Source organism: Drosophila takahashii, chromosome 2L (assembly GCF_030179915.1).
Source record: "Drosophila takahashii strain IR98-3 E-12201 chromosome 2L, DtakHiC1v2, whole genome shotgun sequence".
Classification (NCBI taxonomy): Eukaryota; Metazoa; Arthropoda; class Insecta; order Diptera; family Drosophilidae; genus Drosophila; species Drosophila takahashii.
In genome coordinates, this window is record NC_091678.1 from 35,095,003 (window position 1) to 35,100,972 (window position 5,970).

Genomic DNA, 5,970 nt, shown 5'->3' on the forward strand with positions numbered 1-5,970 from the left:
CTCCCATAGGAATATTCAAACAAATATAAGAAAATTCATTGTAACTTTGTAGGAAGTAGGCGTTTTGATTCTTGACTACCTAAAAACAAAATTTAAATAAATAGAAACGCTGAATCTGGAATCCCTGGAACTGCACCGAGTGAGCATTTTTTTATCTACAAGGGTATATAAGCTTCGGCTGGCCGAAGGTAGCTTCCTTTCTTGTTTTTTAAATATTTCTGAATTTCTAATTAAATATTTAAAAAATCGGACGACTACATCATATAGCTGCCATAGGAAGGATCGGAAAATTAATGGAAAAGTAATAGGAAATAAATTCTAGCTTCCTTGGTTTTTATTGTATTCTTTTCTACTCTAGGATATGACTGTTTTTAAATATTTCCGAAATTTAATTTTAATTTGATCAAAATCGGACGACTATATCATATAGCTGCCATAGGAAAGATCGAAAAATTAATGGGAAATTAATTGGAAACAAATTATAGCTCCGTTGATTTTTATTGTATTCTCTTCTACTCTAGGATATGATTTTTATTTAATATTTCGGAATTTCGAATTTCGGAATTTAACAACAATCGGATGACTTTATTAAATACCTGCCATAGGGAAGGATAAAAAAATTTATGTCAAAACAATACGAAATTGAACATTTTTGCTATTTGTAAGTTAATGGGAATGATCTGGAAGGGTATATAAGCTTCGGCTGGCCGAAGCTAGCTTCCCTTCTTGTTTTTAGTTGGCAACGGAGTAATTAGGCCCCTAAAATAATTTTTGTATTGTTATTAATTGTTTATAGCAGGGACCGAAAAAAACTGTTATTGTAAATTTGTCATACAAAAACAAGAAGGGAAGCTACCTTCGGCCAGCCGAAGCTTATATACCCTTGTAGATTAAAGAATGCTTACTCGGTCAGTTCCAGGGATTCCAGATTCAGCGTTTCAATTTATTTAAATTTTGTTTTTAAGTAGTCAAGAATCAAAACGCCTACTTCCTACAGAAATACAATGAATTTTCTTATATTTGTTTGAATATTCTCCTATGGGAGCCTTAAGATATAGTGGTCCGATCCGGCTCGCTCCGACATATGTACTACCTGCAATAGAAAGAAGACTTTCGGGAAAGTTTCATCGCGATAGCTTTAAAACTGAGAGACTAGTTCGCATAGAAACGGACAGACGGACAGACGGACATGGCTAGATGGACTCGGCTATTGGTGCTGATCAAGAATATATATACTTTATGTGGTCGGAAACGTCTCCTTCACTGCGTTGCAAACATCTGACTGAAATTATAATACCCTCTACAAGGGTATAAAAATCATGCACTTAGAAGGGTCATACAATTTTTTTAAATACACCACAATTTTTATTAGCCATTGTAGTTTACAAATTCGTAATGATTTTTATTTTTATAATAAAACTCAAAAAATAACTGTTATTGGTTGAATTTTATGAATAACAGTTATTCCCTTGACATTTTTGAAAAAATGAAATAATTCAAAAAAACATGATACCCGTGATTTATATAACTTACTAAAAATTTGTTAAAAAAGGCAACCGAGCATATTTTATACCTATATTTTTTAAAAATTTTTTGTACCCACAAAATCACCATAAATCAAGTTTGAGTTTTATTTTTGATCACGACGAATAACTGTTATTTGCCAACTTTTATTATAAAACTCAAAAAATAACAGTTATTCTTTGAGTTTTACTTTACAAATCAGAAAATAACTGTTAAAGTGTGATTTTTAAAATAAAACTTATAACAGTTACGGTCCTTGGTTTATAGCACCGTATAGTCGCAAAAAGTTTGACAATTCAACCAAAAAGAATCAAATAAATTTGTATTATTGATTCCATTTCACAGTAGCTCTAATGAATGATCAAAATTGTACTTTTTAGATTCAGTTTTGTTCATTGCTCATCGGTCCAGTTAGTACCGTATTAAAGCGTTTTAAAATACCAAAAAAACCCAAAAGTGCCCATCGGTTTTTACAATTTTGCTCATTGTTTGCTCATTGCATATATCTGCCTTGCTCGCACCTACGTAAAATCGTAAAGGCTGAGAAAAAATTCCTCTAATGAATAGTGGAATAACCGCGTTAGTAGGATAGTGTTATTGATTTAAAGATAGGCAGTAATTCGGTGGTATATATTGGGTGATACAGTCTATTATAATCATCGCAGAGTACTCTGAAAGGTTCTTAAAAATTATGCGGCGAATTCATGGTATTGCTGTCTCGCACGAACTTATTTGAACTCCCAAAAGGCAAAATAGATTAAATAAATTGAAGCTAAAATTTTAATGTCTCATTCCAGCCTATGGAAAAAATCTTTACCAAAGTTAATTTTTTCCCAATCTAAACACGTATGAATACTTAAAATGTAGTTTCGCAGCGTGACAGTGAGTGTTCTTATTATAACTGACAACAAGCTCGAGACAGAGCAATGAGAGTTAATTTCTCGAACACATGTTCTGAATGTTCCAATGTACACTAGTCGAAATAATTATTTTGACAGACTTTAATGTTAACTGTACTCATATTTTGAGCAATTCCGTTTAAATGACACATTAAGCACATTTTGAAAAGTTAAAAATTTTGTAAAAGTCGAATTTTAAACTGTTTTTCTGGGGTAAAATTAAGTTAAGTTTTTCCCCAAGCAAAACTAATAATAACTGAAAAAAAAAATTTCAAATAATTTTTCCTTGTTTTATCCGCTTTTTCTTCCTTTTCGTACAAAATTTTACTGTGATCTTTCCATTCAAAAAATCATAAAATATACAAGGAAAACTATTTTGAAATCTTCTTTTTGCAGTTATTATTAATTTTGCTTTGGGGAAAACTTTGTCATTTAAACGGAATTGAAGTGCTCTTTCTGCAGGCGCCAAAAGTTTATGTTATAAGTTCAACGTATTAGTACAGTTAACATTCAAATCTGTCAAAATAATTATGCCGACCAGTGTAAGTACTCGATTGTAAAGAATTCAATCCAATTTAGTTTTTAATTGATGCGTATTGGAAACAATTACGAGTGTTTATGCTTAAATGAACATGACGTCTAAGTATTTATGCTCTCGCTTAAAGGTTAAATAATTTGAACCCGAATTAGGGAAACCACTCTGGACAAATAGGTTATTTTTCCCCTTTAACAATCTACTATCAATCATGGGCGCAACTTTATCCACACTTATAGAGAACCCAAATTTTTTTTTACATTAACACCTTAAGTTAATACAAAAACAAGAGAGAACGCTATAGTCGACTATCTGATATTCATTACTTTGAACGGACATAACTTTTTAACGAACGGTCCGATTTCAAAAAAATGTCTTTTACATTTCGCTAGGTATTTTTTAACACTATAAAATTGCATTGATATATATTTTAAAAATCTTTAAAAGTGTGGGCGCTAGACACCTTTTAAAATCGTTTAAAGCGATTGTGGGCGTTAGAGGGGGGGTGCCCTTGGCTGAAACAGACTTGCGCTGCGTAGGAAGCCCAAGAGTATGTGACATAATTCCGCCCTTCAGCCGACAAATTATGTCGCTGCCAAACGACATAGGTTCGCGCGAGATTTGATTTTTTAAATGAAAACAAGAGAGAACGCTATAGTCGGGTTGGTGTCCCGATTACGGCTTTACGCCCCCTCTAACGCCCACTAACGATTTTAAAATGTGTCTGGCGCCCACACCTTTAACGATTTCCGAGAAGTATAAATGCAATTTTGTTGTGTATATAAATACCTATCGAAATTTTTCAAATCGGGCCATTCATTAAAAAGTTATACCCAATAAAAAAAATTTTATAAATCCATCTCCCTCGCACTCCCTTTAGCCGAGTGACGGGTATTAGATAGTCGGGACACCAACCCGACTATAGCGTTCCCTCTTGTTAGGCCTAGTTTTATAAATTTTTTGAGAATTTCTTTCATTTAATGTAAAAGATAAATGTTCAAATCATTTATTCTTAAAAGAAAAAAAAATCTTCCACCTTCCGAACCTCAGAATATGCCCAACCTATATTATTACTGCCACTTAGCTTAGCCTAAGTTTTTAGGTGGGTTGAAAGCACGCAAATTGCGTTTAATAGTAACTATAATTAGTCAGTGAGCACTCTAATGAATAAAAAAATTATTCCAAGTGAATATGGGACGAAAGACGTGCTTTTATAGCCTATTTTAATATGCATAGATTGTTCTTAAATGTAATAAGTAGCATATTTCAACTTGATGTGCTAATTTTTTTAACTTTTCGAATAATTTTCTTCTGTTCTATTTCACTTAGAGTTATAAAAAATGCATTTTGGGACCATTTACACCATTCAATTTACTCATTCGAAGCTTTGGATTACATTTTTTAAAAATCTAAATCGTAAATCAACAGATTCTGTGATTTGCTTAACAATTTTACAAGTTTTTTTACTTTTCAAAAATTGCGTAATTTTTTAAATTTTTTTATAAATTTTTTTTTTAACTGTATTTAAATCCTTTGAAATTTTAAAATACTTTATTAATAATGTACAAAACAATGTAGAAGTAGAAAACCCTTCTAAAAATAAACAACTTACAAATAAAACGAACATAAAGTTGTTGCACGAAATAAGCTGCAGCATCAAAAAAGTAGGTATTTTCAGTTTATGTATAATTTTAATTGTTCTTTTAAAAAATTTTTAAGCGTAGATTATAATTATAATTATAGTAATTACTATAGAATATTCTAGAATACTGCTAAATAAGACTACGTTTATATTTTGTTGATACTTTTAATAGTTTATCGGCTAGACAACTTTTTTTGGCATGATGATAGGATTGTGCTGAAACGGATTTCTAGTGGTAGGCTAAGGCTTTAGCCGTCCATTCTACAAAAAAAAATCGAGAATTTTTTGTACCCTTGCTAACTTTTTTGACTTTATCCTGCCCATCCTTTTTTAAGTAGGTAAAATTGGGTCAGAATATGCAAAAAAAAATTTCAAATTATGCCAAAATAGGACACGATAGACAATAATTTAAAATGTCAAATAAGGTTTATTTCCTTAATAAATTTTGCGTTTTTTAGTACTGATAGCCTACTGATTCTCTCTCTTTAAAGATCTTCTACAAAGGCGGTTTACACAAAACGCGCAAATAAGAAATAAAATCCTGACAACCTAATTTCCTAACTATAAACTTATTTTAGGCGAACGAAGTCGCTCCGGGTATAGCTAGTAACATATGAAATTCCAAGAAATTTTACTTTTAGTTCGTTGAAAATTTAAATATTTTAAGAAAAAACTCAAAAAACTGCATTCACAAAATTAACCTTCTGGCCCAGTGTGCAATGTACAAAATGAAAACAATTATGTGACTTATAGCTATAGCTGGAAAACGGATAAAGTTATTGTACTAATTTTTGGTGGGGTTCTCGCGGTGCATGACCTGCATTTATACGACCCGAAATCGACCGTCTAAGGACATTTTAAATTATATATTTTAAAGATACTCTTCTCTTACACATTTTAGTTGTTGACTACGAATGTAAGTCCCAAAGTCCACGTTAACAGGAAACTTTAAAAAATAATTACAAGAGAACTATGGATTCTTAAATAGTTTCGACTTATTGAAAATATATTTTTAATACCCTTGTAGAGGGTATTATAATTTCAGTCAGATGTTTGCAACGCAGTGAAGGAGACGTTTCCGACCACAAAAAGTATATATATTCTTGATCAGCACCAATAGCCGAGTCTATCTAGCCATGTCCGTCTGTCCGTCTGTCCGTTTCTATGCGAACTAGTCTCTCAGTTTTAAAGCTATCGCGATGAAACTTTCCCGAAGGTCTTCTTTCTATTGCAGGTAGTACATATGTCGGAGCCAGCCGGATCGGACCACTATATTTTAAGGCTCCCAAACAAATATAAGAAAATTCATTGTAACTTTGTAGGAAGTAGGCGTTTTAATTCTTGACTACTTAAAAACAAAATTGAAATAA

The 5,970-nt window shown here is 31.9% G+C and overlaps 1 protein-coding gene across 2 annotated transcripts in view; it reads right to left on the reverse strand.

Annotated features, from left to right (window-relative positions):
* Positions 1-5,970, reverse strand: part of hrm (solute carrier family 16 member hermes) — a 51,611-nt gene that overhangs the window by 45,020 nt on the left and 621 nt on the right. The gene's annotated exons all lie outside the window — the stretch shown is intronic.